Here is a 15614-nt window from a genome sequence, read left to right as displayed (position 1 = left end):
AAAGCCTAGTCTCATAAGACATAACAAACTCTTTTTTGAAGCAGAGGTTCAAAAATCCAACTGTGTGTGTGTGTGCATGTGTATGTGTGTGTGTGTGTGCCTGCACGCGTGCAGGCACACACTCATGGTGGTACTTGTGTACAGTGAGGCAAAAAGGATATGGGATTTGCACTAGACAGTCCTACTTCCAAATTTCCAGCCCCCTCCTTCTGCCCCCACCACGACAAAATTTTTGACCTTGGTAGGCTACCTTTATAATTTTTGTTTCCTATGAAAAGAGGGCAGGTAAAAAAAATAATAAAAATAGGGTAGATTAATACTATATTGGATATTTGACAGTTACTGAGGGAGTCGGGCGATAGTGCATTGGGCTAAGTGAACATGGCCTGAAGCACAAGGACCGGCATAAGGATCCCAGTTTGAGCCCCCAGCTCCCCACCTGCAGGGGGGTCACGTCACAGGCAGTGAAGCAGGTCTGTAGATGTCTCTCTTTCTCTCCCCCCTCTGTCTTCCCCTTCTCTCTATTTCTCTCTGTCTTATCTAACAATGATGACATCAACAACAAGAATAATAACTAAGACAACAATAAAAAACAAGGGCAACAAAAGGGAAAATAAATAAAATTTAAAAAAGAAAATTACTGAAAGAGTAGTTCTTCAAAGTCCTTACAACACAGAGATAGTATACTGGTTATGCAAAAGAAAAACAAAAGGTTTTCATGCTTGAAGCACCAGAGGTACCAGGTGTAATTCCTAGCACTACCATTAACCAGAGCTTGACATGGTGTATTGAATCAAAGCAAGTAACTCTGGTGGAGGTGGGGGGGATGGAAGAAAACTGTGGGGGCCAGGTGCTAAATGAAGTTATATGCATGTGATAATGGCTGCATTGTAAAGTATTAACCCAAGTTAAAAAAGAAAATCAGAGGGAAAAAAACATTGATTATATGAGGTCATGGATATATGCTGGTTAGCCTTACTTCATGATGTAAATGACCACTGTTCAATCAAATTGAACTGAGTGTTAGGTATGGATTATATCTTAATAAAATGAGAAATATTTTTATAACTAAGAGAGAAGGCTATTGTGAGTATAAATGAGGCAACAGAGCATGCAGCATAGTACTAGGAACTCTGGAATGATAAATTATCACAGATTATTGCTGAGGCTAGATGGCTGGTATGATTCAGGTGCAGGGTCCGCTGACTCACTGTATGCCTGGCCAGGCTGTATCCTGAAATAGCTAATGACAGCACTGGTACCCTAAGCCTCTCAGATTCTAGGGACACAGGGACCCCAGGGATCTCGGCTGATAGATCATGGATGGTTACATCTGCATCTTCCTTTAAGGATGTGTGTAGCCAGGAAGTAGTGACTTTGTATCTCTCCCAATTTATCTCTCTCTGTGTCTCTCTGTCTCCAGGGTTATCACTAGGGCCCTGTGGGGCTTGGTGCTGGCATGACTAATCCACTGCTCCTTGAGGCCATTTTTTCCATTTTTTTTTTAATAGGATAGGACAGAGAAATAGAAAGAAGATGGGAAGAGAAACAATTGTAGACTTGCTTCACCACCTGTGAAGCCACCCCTGTAGGTGGGGAGCCACCTTGGGCAGCCCGGGCCCTTTATAGTATGTGGACTTAATCCAGTGTGCTACTGCTCCAACTTCCCACCCACCACCTGCTCTCTCTAAGGCTGCACAGTCTTGTTCTCTGATGTCCATCACCTCTGCCATGGTCCTTTTAGCTTGAGTGTGATTTGTGATCTGATACTCTGTCCCAGTGTAGATAAAGCCAGACCATGTTCTCAAAGCTCCTTCTTTCAAGAACTAGTGCAACATGACCAGAAAGGAAAGAGAAGGAAAACTGCCTGATGATTTATTAAATGTCTCAATTTGGTTTTATACATGCTGCAGAAAGATCACTTTCACTATATAGAAGAAGTCCAGAGACCCCATTCCCACCCCCTGAAACCACTAAGAGATGAATTGTTATCAGACAAGAGGTCATATTAAACAATGAGTTCAAGGTGGGGTGGGGTGGTGGCTCAGTAGTAGGATCTTTCTTCAAATATCTGAGGTTCTAGGTTCAATGCCTGGTACCACATAGGAGAGGCAAGGGAAATTGCAGTTGATGGTGGAGCAGGGCTTTGCTCTCTGTTTCATTCATACACACAGCTCCATGTGCAAACTGGAAATTTGGGGTTAAAGTGCACTGTTTTCTCACTCATCCCTGAAGTAGGTGAAGTCAGGGGCGAAGTTTCTATTTACCTAAGCTTAAACAAATTCATCCTGTGTTTTTCTTCCTACATGTGGGGAGAGAGTAATTGCCACCATCTGTATTTAGACCAACTGCAGAGAGCAAGATTTTCACTCCTCACAGGGAGTATGAAGGCATGGTGGCCTCTTTTGAAATCATAAGGTTGTCTAATCTCAGAGCAAGACCAGAAATCCCGGTCTTTAAACACACCTTTCTTTTCCAAATTCACTATAACACTTATGGGTTATCCTGAAAATTTTTGGCTCTAGATAAAATAGATGTAACTGTCCCAACATACAGATTTTTTCCTGAGCTATGATCACATTCCAGCAGCAGCTATCTGACCCAGGAGTCAAGGTTTTCATAAGTCAACTCTGGGTATGAAGTAGCTTTCATCAGTTACTGGCTGAAGGAAATTGTCCTGATAACACAGTGCTTGTTTGGAGGTGCAGGTGCTGGAAAAATACCTGCTCAACCTCCAACTATCCTCATCAACAAAACTCTTACCCTGTGTCCCCTTTTCTTTTCAGGGTAAGCAATAAGGAAATTTGCTCACATTCTGCCAGTTTTGTAACATAAGCAATATAGCTTTTATTGCTTGAGAACAATCCATTTATGACTATTAAGGCAATATAATTGTCACAGTGATTTCCATCATCTGGAACACTAAGAGGATTCTCAACAGGCAGGCAACACCTTCTGGATACAAATTTACACTGCAAAGCCCTTTGGAACTCCTTCCATTGCATTCACATCCAACATATATATTGTCTTTACTTGGAAATAGTTCCAAATTTGCAGAAAGATACAAAATATATATATAGGAGGATCACTTGAATATACACATTCTCCAGAATAATCTACTGTTAACATCTTTGTTGTATGGTTTCCAGGGGTGCCTTCTGCCTCTTTCCCCTCCCATCTCACTGAGACATGTGTATGCAATTAAACTGATCAGATACCATTGTGTCAGCACATACACTTTACCTGGGTCACGTTCATCTCCTCGTACCAATGACCTGACCTACAGTCAAGGTTTTCATGAATCAGCTATTGAGTATGAATGACTTTCAGGAACTGCTGATAAGTGATTGTCTGATAAAATCTTCCTTATATGGGGATGCTGATGTTGGAAAACTCCTTGCCAAACCTTGAGCAGGCCTTGTCAATAATAAATAAAGCAGGACCAAAATTGTACTTGTTTTCCTAAGATAAGCAAGGGAAAAATTTTTTTGCACATACAAACACATTTATTTACACAGGTATACCTAATTTTATATGTGTACCATTTCAGAATAAGTTATACCCCAAGTGGTCCCATACCCCTAAACACTTCCCTGTGCATTTTCTGAGATCAGGGATATGCTCAGTATCAGTTTACTTAGCAGTTATCAGTTGACAATCTATATTGGCAAAACTTTAACCAATGCATTGTCCATACTCAAATGGTCTTTTGACCTCACACTGACTTTCATAGTATCTCATCTTCTTTCCCGTGCCTAGTATGGTACCCTGTTCAAGACCTGGGATCGCCTTTTTCACTTCCTTTATTGTAGCCTTTCCACACTCTCTCCTTCAATGACACTGATGTCCTTTATGTGTACACTTTCTTCCTTATTAACATATTTTTCCTTATTTGAGGTTTGTTTACTGTTTCCTTGTTACCACATTGAGGTTGTGCATTCCTGGCTGAACTTCCTTCCTGTTTTTAAGATGTGAAGATTGTTTATTCTCAAGGGTTCCTAGTCTTCACATCCTGACTTCTTTTACTTGTTTTCCTTAGTTTTTTTTTTATGGTGGTATAATTTATATTCAGTAAAAGGTATAGCTCCTAGGTGACAGTTGCTGAGCTTTGACAGCTGCATCCACCTATGGAAAAACACCCCACTGAGGAAACAACGCTTTATATTTGAAACAAACTGTTTTAGTTACTGCTTACTTAGGCAGACCAAAGATTTCTAACTCTCTTGCTTTTCAAGGTGAAGTAACTCTGGGAAGGAAGCACCTCTTTATTTGCTAGCTGGGATGCTGTTCAAGTCATGAATCATTTAATAAACCCAGTGATATCTTTACAATTAAAAAAGACCTGTGATATCTGTAAGAAGTCACTCACAGAAAACCAAATCTATCTTCCAGACGATGGTTGTTACAGATCTAACTGCATTAGCTATAGTATGAATGTTTGATCTGAGATCATAAAGCAAAACAACAGGACTTATTTGACTCATTTTAATGCTAGAGAGATGGATGTATAGTTATCTAATGGGAGAGAGAGAGAGAGAGAGAGAGAGAGAGAGAGAGAGACCAGCCAAGACCAGAGCACTGCTCAGTCTGGCCTAATGATGGTGCTGGGGATTAAACCTGGAACCTCAGAGCTTCAGGAAAGAACGTCTTTAGCAAAACCATCATTCTGACTCTGCAGCCCACAGCAGAAATTCTTAACAGCTACTTAGACTTGGAAATGCTCTGCTAAGCCCTGGATATGAACTACTAGAGGTGTTGTCTAGGGACTCTCAGCTGCTAGCCAAAACAAAACAAAAACAAACAAAAAGCCCTACTGAGTCAGAGTTCTTGGTCATTCTAACAATGAGACAATTTCAGTTTGTAGAGGTAGTTCATGCAGTGGAATGCACACTTTGCTACCTGTGGGGACCTAGGCTTGAGACTGACCACCCATGGGAGCATCATGCATAGTGGAAACTACCCTAGTGGAGAAGAAATACTGCAGAGTCTCTCCTCTCTCTGTTTCTCCCTTTCTGTCTTCTGCCTGAAATCTGAGAAATAAAAAAGGAGTCTGCTGGGAGTGGTAGAAAAGTGCAAACATGAAAATAGTTAAAGCTCTGGTAGAAAAAAAATTGACTTGAGAGGTTACTAGCAAGCAGTTCTTGTATAACTGAAATCTGTGAACTTCATGTGATTTGTGCAAAGAATCTGAAGAGGAAGGTGATGGTCAGAATCAGTACTGAACTCACAGGGATATGTTTACTCTCAGTCTGTGCTTGTATCCTCAGGGCTCAGACTTGAATGTGTGTGTGTATGTGCGCGCACGCGCACGTGTGCGTGTGCATGTGCATGTGTGTGTGTACTGTGCACACATACTATAAAGAGATAGGTATATCTTACATTGGAGTTAAATGTAGTTTGTTCAATTAGAATTTTATTCTATAATGAGGATGAAATTGTGAGTCATATTTTGAATTTTTAGTGAGTTCTTTGTCACTGGAAGTCTTTTAAATTTAATATTTTTATGAATGATTTGACAACTGTTTATACTGTTAAATGATTACAGGGGTATAGTTTCACACTATATCTACCACCAAAATTCTGTGCCCTCCCCTTGCCCGACAATAAACACCATAGTTCTCACAAAGTCTTAGAGAAAGTTTGGCTATGTTTTTATGCAAGTACATGTGTTTCAGTTCTCTATATTCCATATATGAGTTACACATGAGTGTTTTGGCAGTGCCTCTTAATACAAGGTGTTTTTTTAATTGCTTACTATTTATAGATATGGTTTATATATCTTAAATATGTGTATCTTTGGTTCCCCAAATTTAGTTAGAATCAACTCACACCAAGACAGACAAGTTATTCAAAGTCCCCACCCACACACACACCAACCTTTACCTAGGAGTGAGTGGAGAAAAAACTATAAAGTTCTTAAAAGATCCCTTTCTTGACTGTATGGACAGTCCTTAAATAAATAAAAATTAAATTATCTTATGACCCAGAAATACTATTCAGGCATTTTTTCCAGTAGACACTAACCAGAAGGGACATGTGCACTCCTATGTTCACAGCTCCATTACTCACAATAGCCAGAAAGTGGAAGCAGCCTAAATCCTCATCAACAAATGACTGGTTAAAGAAGTTATGGGATATATATTCATGGAATACTATTCCTCAATCTAAAAAGATGATAGTGTGTCCTTTGGGACAAAACGGATGGAGCTGGAGGTGATTATGCTTATTGAAATAAGTTAAGAGATGAAAGGCGACCACCAGATGGTTTCACTCATATGTGGACTCTAGAGATCTGATTTATATGAACTTGCCAAAAAAAATTCAAACAAAACAGAAGCAAGCAAACTGTAAGTAAGACTTGTGAGAACTATCGTGGTTATTTCTGGGAGGTGGGAGGGTGGTGATATGGAACATTGGTAATGGGTGTGGTGTAGAACTATACATTGTAATCTTATAGTCTTGTAACATATCCTTAACATAAATTATATATATACATATATACCCTTCCCATTATCCAGTTCAGTCCTTGTCACAACAGCCATAGGCTGTGAAGACTTTTTGACTGTGCTGATCTGCACTAGTGCTGTCTTCCTCCTTGCCTTGACCAGGAGGGTCTGCTGAAGGCAGGTGTCTCTGTGGGAGTTATGGAGCTATGGAGGGGGTGGGGCTTTCAGGTTTACCCAGTCCTATTGGGCACACAACAGGCAACTCTTGGGACTGAATCAGCCCAGACACAGACTGGGGTGTCCACAGAACTTCCACTATTGTATCACTGATCATAATCCAGGGATCTAGCCACAACATGGCATGGTACCTTTCTCAGATACAGATTAGAAGCTTCTTTTACTTTTTTTTCTCAGAAAGAGTGGTTCAGTTTCAAGATACATGCCTGTGGAAACAGGAAACACATCAGAAATATATTGAGTGATCCACTGGCATACTGAGGTAAGGAAGATCCTGCTACTCTGGAAGAACTAGCATCGTCAGGCCCCATCCTGTGGGTGCATTGTCTGGAATGGGGTTGTTGTCGCTGTTACTATTACAACTATGACTATTTTAATGACTGCTGGTTACTGCTGGGGCTTGTTGCTGGCACTGTGAATCCACTATTCCTGGTGACCATTTTTTCCCTTTAATTTTCTTTTTATTTTATTTGCTAGAACAGAGAGAAATTGAGAGGGGAGCAGGAGATAGAGGGAGAGAAACACCACTTCACTGCTCATGAAGTGTCTCCCATGTATGTGGAAAGTAGGGGCTCAAGCCAGGGTCCTTGCACATGGTAACATGTATACTCAACCAGATGCACCACCACTCAGCCTCCTACATTATTATTATTATGTCTTATTCTTATGTATTTTTTATTAGTCATTTAATAATGATTGACAAGATTGTGGGATAAGAAGGGTACAGTTGCATACAATTCCCACTACCGGAGTTCCATATCCCCTCCCCCTCCAGTTGGAAACTTCCCTGTTCTTTATCCCTCTGGGAGTATGAACCAAAGATCTTTATGGGGTATAGAAGGTGGGAGGTCTGGCTTCTGTAATTACTTCTTAGCTAGACAGGGCATTAACAGGGATCCATACCCCCAGCCTGTCTCTGTCTTTCCCTAGTGGGGCAGGACTCTGGGGAGGTCGGGTTCCAGAACACAATGGTGAGGTCGTCTGCCCAGGAAAGTCAGGTTGGTGTCATGGTAGCATCTGCAACTTGGCAGCACCTGCTCTGTTTGTCCTTTTCAGCACTGTTTTGCCAATTTAGAGTTGAGTTATAATGTTTCATCGTGGTTCTCCTTTGTCCCTTCTTCTATGGTTTCTCTCTTACTGGCTTGGAAATCCTGCTCTCACATGGAATTTCCAGGTTTAAATCCATTTTTTTTTTTTTTTTTTGTGGAGAGTGGGCCAGGTGTTGTCCTCAAGCTGCCATCCTGACTTCACCCCCACACATTATTATTTTCTAAAGGTCACTTTCTACAGCACTTCCTTGACAATTTGGCCATCTACAAATAAGGGCCTGCTGGTCTCTCATAATGTGCATGTTTGTCAAGAACTCTGTGCCTAAATATAACTGGGTCAGAGGACTCTCAGCAGTTGGGAGCATGAAGTTGTTTCAAGGAATCTATAAATCTCTAAGTATTATAGATAGACAAAATTCCTAAAATACCTTACATATGTCAGTATAACTATTTTTTCTATGTGTAGGTACTATTATGGGAAACAATAAAATTACTTAAATATACCAATAGTCCATAATAGCTTACATACATTTAAAAAAAAAATCCAGAGACACTTAAAGCACAGCAGCTGCTCTTTGAGACTTCATTTTACTTATTAAAAAGACACTCTTAGAAAAAACTGTGTTGAGCACACGTTACAATGTGCAAGGACCCACGTTCAAGCCCCCACCCCACCTATAGGGAGAAAGCTTTGCAAGAGATGACGCAGTGTTGCAGGTGTCTCCCTTTCTCTTTCCCTCTCAATCTTCCCCTTTCCTCTTGATTTTTGTCTCTATCAGATAAATAAATAAAATATTTTTAAAATATTTATATATGTAAAAGAAGAAAAAGCTAGAAGTTTCCTAGTATAGCCTGTCCTAGTTGCTGCTGCTCGAACTGATACAGTGAGTTCTGTGATGACAAGAATCACATACTATGACTTGTCTAAGAGCACTGTGACTTTGTACATGACCCCCAAGTACCATGCTCATGCACTGTGCACTTGAAGGCCTGATTGGGTAGTTTTCAGCACTGGGTCCTACCAACATTTCATACCCAGGGCCCCAAATTCACCCAAATCTAGCTCCATCTGATTCTTGTACAAAACTCAGTCAGTGCTAAAGAAATTCTCTAAATCCCGGTCCTTGCTTCAGCACTGGTCTAAGATGTTTTGGAAACATTCAGTGATGTGAATCTTCACTCTAGCAGATGGGGTGGGTACAACCACCATGGTTTGGGTTAAAGCAAGCTGGAATGCCCCCTCCCTCTCCCTATTAGTTCCCTAGGATATTATCAATTCTTGCTTGGTTCCTGTTTCCAAAGTGTGCATCAGATTCTGCTTGATCTGAAAGATTCAAGATAGACAAATGATTTAGTAGGAAGAAGCCTGGATGAAAAGTAGCCGGGATTTACTTGCTACTTAGTTGTTGCTTACTGTTCAGCTGCATACAAAGAACTTAGCTTTACAGTGCCTTACTTCCCTCATCATCTACAAAAGGGGAAGAATAAGTGGTCTCTCCATCTCATCTGATTTTTGTAAAAATTAAGTGAGAATATTAGCAAAGATATTTTACTAAAATGTATATTGTGTGAATGCACTTTATCCAAGGCAGATAGTTATTATCATTGCTATCTTTATTACCTGTCCTAAGGTGACTCCAGATCCTGAAAGTTCTGACCCTGTCAACTTTAGGTAGCTATGGCCTGCTGCCAACCTTGCTCTGAGAAATGATGGATATCCACACAGGGCCAAGAACCATTAGTACTGGTGTCAAACCCAGAAAACCAGATAATTCTTCCTCTTGTTAGTTGATTTAAAGAACAAATTGGTGTGATATATCATCTTATATGCTCCATAGATCAAAAATATTTGTTAAAATTCCTAGAACTAAAGGACCATTCTTGAACTACCTGGCAATATGCCCAGTCTCTCTTCTATTTGGGGGCTGCCATTGCTCCAGCCTTCACTTCCTAATAGCAATTCACTATATTCTATTCATACCTCTCTTTAACGTGTCACTTCCTTCCATTCCCAAACTCACACCTTGGACTGGAGTAGAAGACTCAGTCTTTATAGTTCTGGTTTGTATCCAGGTTTTTATACTTCTTGTTATTTCCCTTATAATCTTCTAAGGGTTACTGTCTTTCCACATAGATTTTCTTCTTTAATTATTGAATGGAGTAGAGTGTGTCCATTGAGGGAGCTTAGCATCAATAACAACTCTGCACTAAGAAAATCTTGGAAAATCTGCTGTGTCAGAAGTCTGCTCCTCCCAAGGCCAGCTTGACTAGAAAAGTTTTTTTTTTTTTTCTTGGCAGACACACATATTTATAGTAGCAATAAAACTATGTTACCAAAGACACAAACTATGTGTCCAGGGATTCTGAGGTACAGTTGGTGACCTTCCCAGCCAGATACTTCTGAAAATCCAGGGAAACTGAAGACATGGTTTTGCCCCATTTTCTCAGCATAGAGATTCTTGGGCAGAGAACGGCTTGTGTTATCACAATTATCATACATGGTGATAACTGTACTTGCCCTCTCTGCTTCCTACCCACCTGGTCTCCTCTTAGCATGTCCAAAGCTAGGATCTTCTTTTCTTGGATCTCTGGCCACACTTTATTTTCCTTATTCTATTCAGTTTATCTTGAATAAGATAGAGTCAGTCCATCTGCTACAGACGTTTCATTGTTGTCATTGCTGGGTTTCACAGCACCAGGTCAGTTTTTTCAGATAGAAATAAAGAAACAAAGAGACAGAGGGAGAGAGGGAAAGACATCATAGCTTCAAAGCTTTCCCTATTATGGTGTAAAGTCAGGTTTAAAGCTAGATTGTTCCAGTAGCAAAGCAGGCACCCTCCCGGATGAGCTACTCTGCCATCCCACACATTTCACTTTATTCCTTCCTCTTGACCTCAAAGTTCTCTCTGGGCTGAGGAGATAGCATAATGGTTGTGCAAAAAGACTTTTGTGCCTGCAGCACCAAAAGTCCCAGGTTTTGTCCTCAGCTCTACCATAAACCAGAGCTCTGGTAAAAAACTAAGTAAAACTAAACTAAACAAAACAAGCAAACAAACATCTCTTTAAATTATTTCTTTCCTTCTTTCAAGACTAGGGGAAGAAAACCCTTTTCTTCTCTACCCCTTGGACTCCCTCCCCACTATCATGCTAACTCTACACTACTTGGGTGACAATATTGTTCCAGGACTTTTTTCTTGGGGCTAATAGTCAGACAACCTGCTTCAATGTCCTGCCTCATCAGCCAACAGCTCAGTGAATACATACAAATTGTATAGCCACACCTCACTTTCCCCACCTGTAAGGTAAGTTTAATGGCAATGGCTGTTTCATAGAGTTGTTGTAGTGATTTAATCATGTGTTATGGTAGAATGCTTTGAAAGCTAGTGATAGTTATTAATGTCATGGCAGAGGGCCTGGTTATAATGCACCTGGCTGAGCACACATGTTACAGTGTGCAAGGACCCAAGTTTGAGCCCCCAAGTCCCCACCTACAAGGGAAAATCTTTGCTAGTGGTGAAGTAGTGTTGGCTGCCTCTCTCCCTATCACCCCTTCCCACTCAATGTCTGGCTGTCTCTATGTATTAAATAAAGATAATTAAAAATTTTTTTAAATTAATGTCATGGCAGCTCTCTGCTCCTCCTCAAGCTTCTTTATTGTTTTCCCTTTGATATCTGCCCCATTCTTTTTTCAACTTGCCTTGGCATTTAGATCTAATGTCATGACTTCAACTATCACTTCTCTGTCAGTCGCACTCTTATCCATACCTCCACCCTAACATTCCAGTTGCAGTCCCAGAGCACCTCACACAACACCAACCAAACCAGATTCAGTATGTTCTCCTCAAGCCTGTCCAACAGTCAAGCATCAAAGCAGTGGCAGTGGCAATAAGCACTGATGACCTACTCCATGTCAACACCATGACAGACTTCCTTTGCATCAGCTGTGCACCTTCCTCATAATCTCCCAACATTGCAATCCCCAGGCACATTCTCTTCTCTCCTATTAGGCTCATGAATTTGACTTTATTCACGCTGCTCCTCAACCTGTCACTTTCTCCCATTCCTAAGACCATTCTTTGGGTCAGATACTCTAAGCTGGTTTGTGGCAGCCTTCTCCAAATCAATCTTCATCTTCTGTGCCCACCAACTTCTGCCCTTTCTGAAGGTCAGCTCCATCTTCCAACCATAGTTCTCATGGTCTCACTCTAGGGTCCAAGGCATTTCACTACCTGATGACTAGCACCTAAGCCCATCTTCTGCTAAGAAATGCAGCTCTTCACAACTCACCTTGCACCTTCTAGAACCATTATTCCACACAGTGCATGTCTGCACTAACTGAAGAGTTCACTTCTGCTGCAGGGCTGCCTCTCCCTTACTCTATAAGTTGATTCTTCAGTCTGAAAAAGCTTTCCATCCCATGTCCCCATGTCCAAATCCAAGCCAGCACTCAAAGATCCCATCAATGACCATTCCTCTCTAGGGCCTTCCTAACCTGCAGAGGCAGACTTTGAGATTCTAGAACCATTTTATTTTGTTACACAACTGACCTGTGCCAGGCTGTGTTTTCTAAAGGCAGGGACTGTGATTCATCCACATTGTTTGGCTCTAACGAGGGACTTAAGAAATGTTTGTGCATGAATGACTTCAAGAGTGAACTTCAGATATTCATCTCTTTGTCTCAGAAAGAATTTAGCAAGATGGGGAACAAAGAGTTAATGCAGAGTCTTTGCTGAGGTTGCTCCTTCACTACCCAAGTCTTGCCTCCTGTGGTGTTTAAGGCTTTGTGATCTGCATGTTAACTAGACTCTTAATGAAAACACAGACCTGAAAACTCTTGAATGGGGGAGGAGTGAGTGTCTTTGGCCACTGTCTTCTGGGTGTGACTTGGCAACAGCAGGAGATCACAGACCTGACTTCCAGCTCAGGCCCAGCAGGGCACCCAATAAGACTCTGCCCACAGCAATGAAACCTAAAATGGGAAGGTTCCTTTGCAGGTGCCATGCTGTCAAGAGCACATCTAAATAAACTCAGCCCAGATTTCCCTTGCTTGCCAAGTTGCAGAGGTCCCAGGAGAGAAAACTTCTTTTAAGTTGAAAGACTTTACATGAGTGATAACTGCTGGTTAGTATACAACTATGGTTAGTGCCAAGTGGAAATTCCCTTTAAACTGCAGGAACAGTGATATAATTGGGCAAAACGTTTTTGTATCACAATTGCACAGTATGTACCAAGAATCTTAAAAATGATCATACCCTTTGGCCCACTCCTGAATCAAAGAGCCTACACATTTGGGGTAATAACTTCAAATGAAGGAAACTCTTTATGCACAGTTTGCTGATTACATCACCATGTTCAAAAAAGGAAAAACTGTAAACAACCCAGATGTTCATCAGAAGGAAGACTGTGAAAGAGTAAGTTTACTAATATTGCAGTAAATATCTGTTTCATGTTTTCATTGTGCCAGACACCTTACTAAGTTCTTCGTGTGCAATGTACATCACCCTATCCCAGTTATAAAATAGCTACCATGTTGACCTCCTTTGAAGATGGGTAAACTGAGGTTTAACCACAGTGGGTGAATTGTACAAAGTTTCACAATATTGATGGAGATAGTTTTAAAAACAGGTAGCCCAACTCCAGAACATGAATTATTGCCACATTACATGATCTCTCTTAATCTGTGTGTGTTTGTTGGAAAGCTGCAAATATTTTAAATATTATACATTAATTTTAAACAATTATATATGTCTTGATAATGTGTAATCCTTACAGTTAAGATGTTATAAAAAGTGCTGGGCTAGCTTTGTGGATGGGAGACAGATGACCAGGGACTCTGGCTGAGCTGGGAAGCAGTACAATGCTTACTGAGAAAAGTATCTGCATTTATAGTTTCCAGGAAGGAAGTGGTAGGGTGGAAAACAGGATGTGACTAGGAGAGGGGGTGGAGCAAAAAGAGAGTGCAAAGCAGTGGGGATTAAACCAGTGCCCTGCAGGCAGGGCGGGTCTCAGGTAAAACAGTGATTATGTAAATAGACCAACAAAAAAAGGATATGAAACTTTATAACATGAGTACAACAGACATTTTAATCTATGTATATGGGTAAGAAAACTCATCAGTGTGTTAATAGTGATCATATTTGGGTGGTGGAAATTTTCTCCAGTAAGAGTCAATATTGCTGTTCCATATTTTGTAACATGTATTAGCTACCACAAATAGACAATCAGGATAGACTTACTTCACTGGCTTTAAAATAAAAATTAAAACAAAATCACATCTCTAGTCCACCTTTCACAAGTTTTAGGACAGAAAAATCAAAGTCCTCGGGCCTATGGTTTCAGTATGTGGGTACAGTTTTTGTGGTCTATTGTCACCGCCCAGGACAAGGATGGCCATTCTGGGGTAAAACCACAAACCATGAGCAATCCCACAATTTCTTCCTGATGGTATCTATCTCAGCAGAGTCACTACACAGAGAGCAGGTCTGACTCATAGAAGAACCATAAGCTTGCAGTCAGCTCCGGGCACTCTTTCCAGCCCATGAAGTGTTTGGGGCTGCACAGAAATATGTGTTTATGGTTTTATTGTTGATTGTTTTTTGGACAGAGCTATTGTCTCTGTCCAAATGCACAATTTAACCTTCATTTTCTTTCCAGGCTGCTTTTTCATTCAAACAGAGAGGCAGAGACAGGGACAGAGAAAAGGGGGAACAGTACAGTACTAGACTTATGGTTCCTCCAGTGCTATGCCAAGGCTCAAACATGGGTTGTGTGAACAGCAAGGTAGTTTAAACTATCTCTGACCTTGCTTTTGTTTTTAATTGAATTATCCAACAATTTCCAATTGAAAGACCCCATTAAATAAAAAAAAACTTATTCTTCTTTCTCTTGAAAATCAGAAGATCCAAATCAGATAGCAGCAGATAGCAGAAGTAGAATTGTAATCATGCCCTTGACTTGATGTGGTTTTTGCTCGCCACATCCCCATCATTTCAGGCTGTCTCTCAGATGTTTGTAACTTCAACTACTGCTTTTCTAATAGCAGAGTGATGGGAAAAAAAAAAAAAAACACTTTCTGCATCTAGGTTTCAATCAGAAGTGTAAATTAAAACATAGGCCAGGAGAGCTGTGGATGCAAAAAAAAAAAAAAAAGTAGAAAATGTCCATTTTCTGGGCACCCCCGTTCCTTTACATTACTTCTATGACCCAGTGAGTCTCTGTGTTCCCCTCCTCTGGCCAGGAACCTCTTGCTCTACCTTTAGGGCCAAGTGAAAGAAAATCACATCCTTCCTCATCTTCTGGAAATAGTCCTAGTAGAAAATACTACTCAGTGACCATTAGCTAACTCCTTAATAACTGATGCTTTCTAGAACCTTTCTAAAGAGTCTACCCTGAACTGTCATAAGGCCAGTTTCCTGGCACAGGGGGAGGGACAGAACACACAAATATTCATTTTCTACTGTTGCCTCGAGGAGTTTGCTTAAGAGATCTGGTTTCCTTCCGCCTCCACAGATCAACTGTAACTGACATCACATGGGCAGGGTCCCATTGCTACAAGAGCAGTGTCATGGACTCACATCCATCCTGAGACACTGTCAGTGCCTCTCATAATGAAGAGCGGGGCAAAGGGAACACTGGTCATCTATGCTCATTGCTCAGGGGGCTCATCCAGGAGACAGGATTGCAGAAGTGTCTGAACTTCCTACACAAGCAGCTCTGTCAAGCTCCTGCCCAGGTCGGTCAGGCCCAAGGCTTTCATGATCTAAGAGAGCAGGCAGTGGCGCTTTTCTGGTGTACGGTCCTGATCTCTAGGCTCTCCTTTCACCTGCTTTCCCCCTGCTCTAGAGACTTTGCTGCCTGAGAGTCCAACATCGACCCCCCCCCC

General features: G+C 41.1%; 1 protein-coding gene across 4 annotated transcripts in view; it reads right to left on the bottom strand.

The window, feature by feature from the left end:
• The window catches only part of SLC25A48 (solute carrier family 25 member 48), a 71269-nt gene that overhangs the window by 19306 nt on the left and 36349 nt on the right, over nt 1-15614 (bottom strand). The window lies entirely within an intron of this gene.

This window comes from Erinaceus europaeus, chromosome 2 (assembly GCF_950295315.1).
Source record: "Erinaceus europaeus chromosome 2, mEriEur2.1, whole genome shotgun sequence".
Classification (NCBI taxonomy): Eukaryota; Metazoa; Chordata; class Mammalia; order Eulipotyphla; family Erinaceidae; genus Erinaceus; species Erinaceus europaeus.
This window is presented reverse-complemented; position numbering and strand designations above follow the sequence as displayed.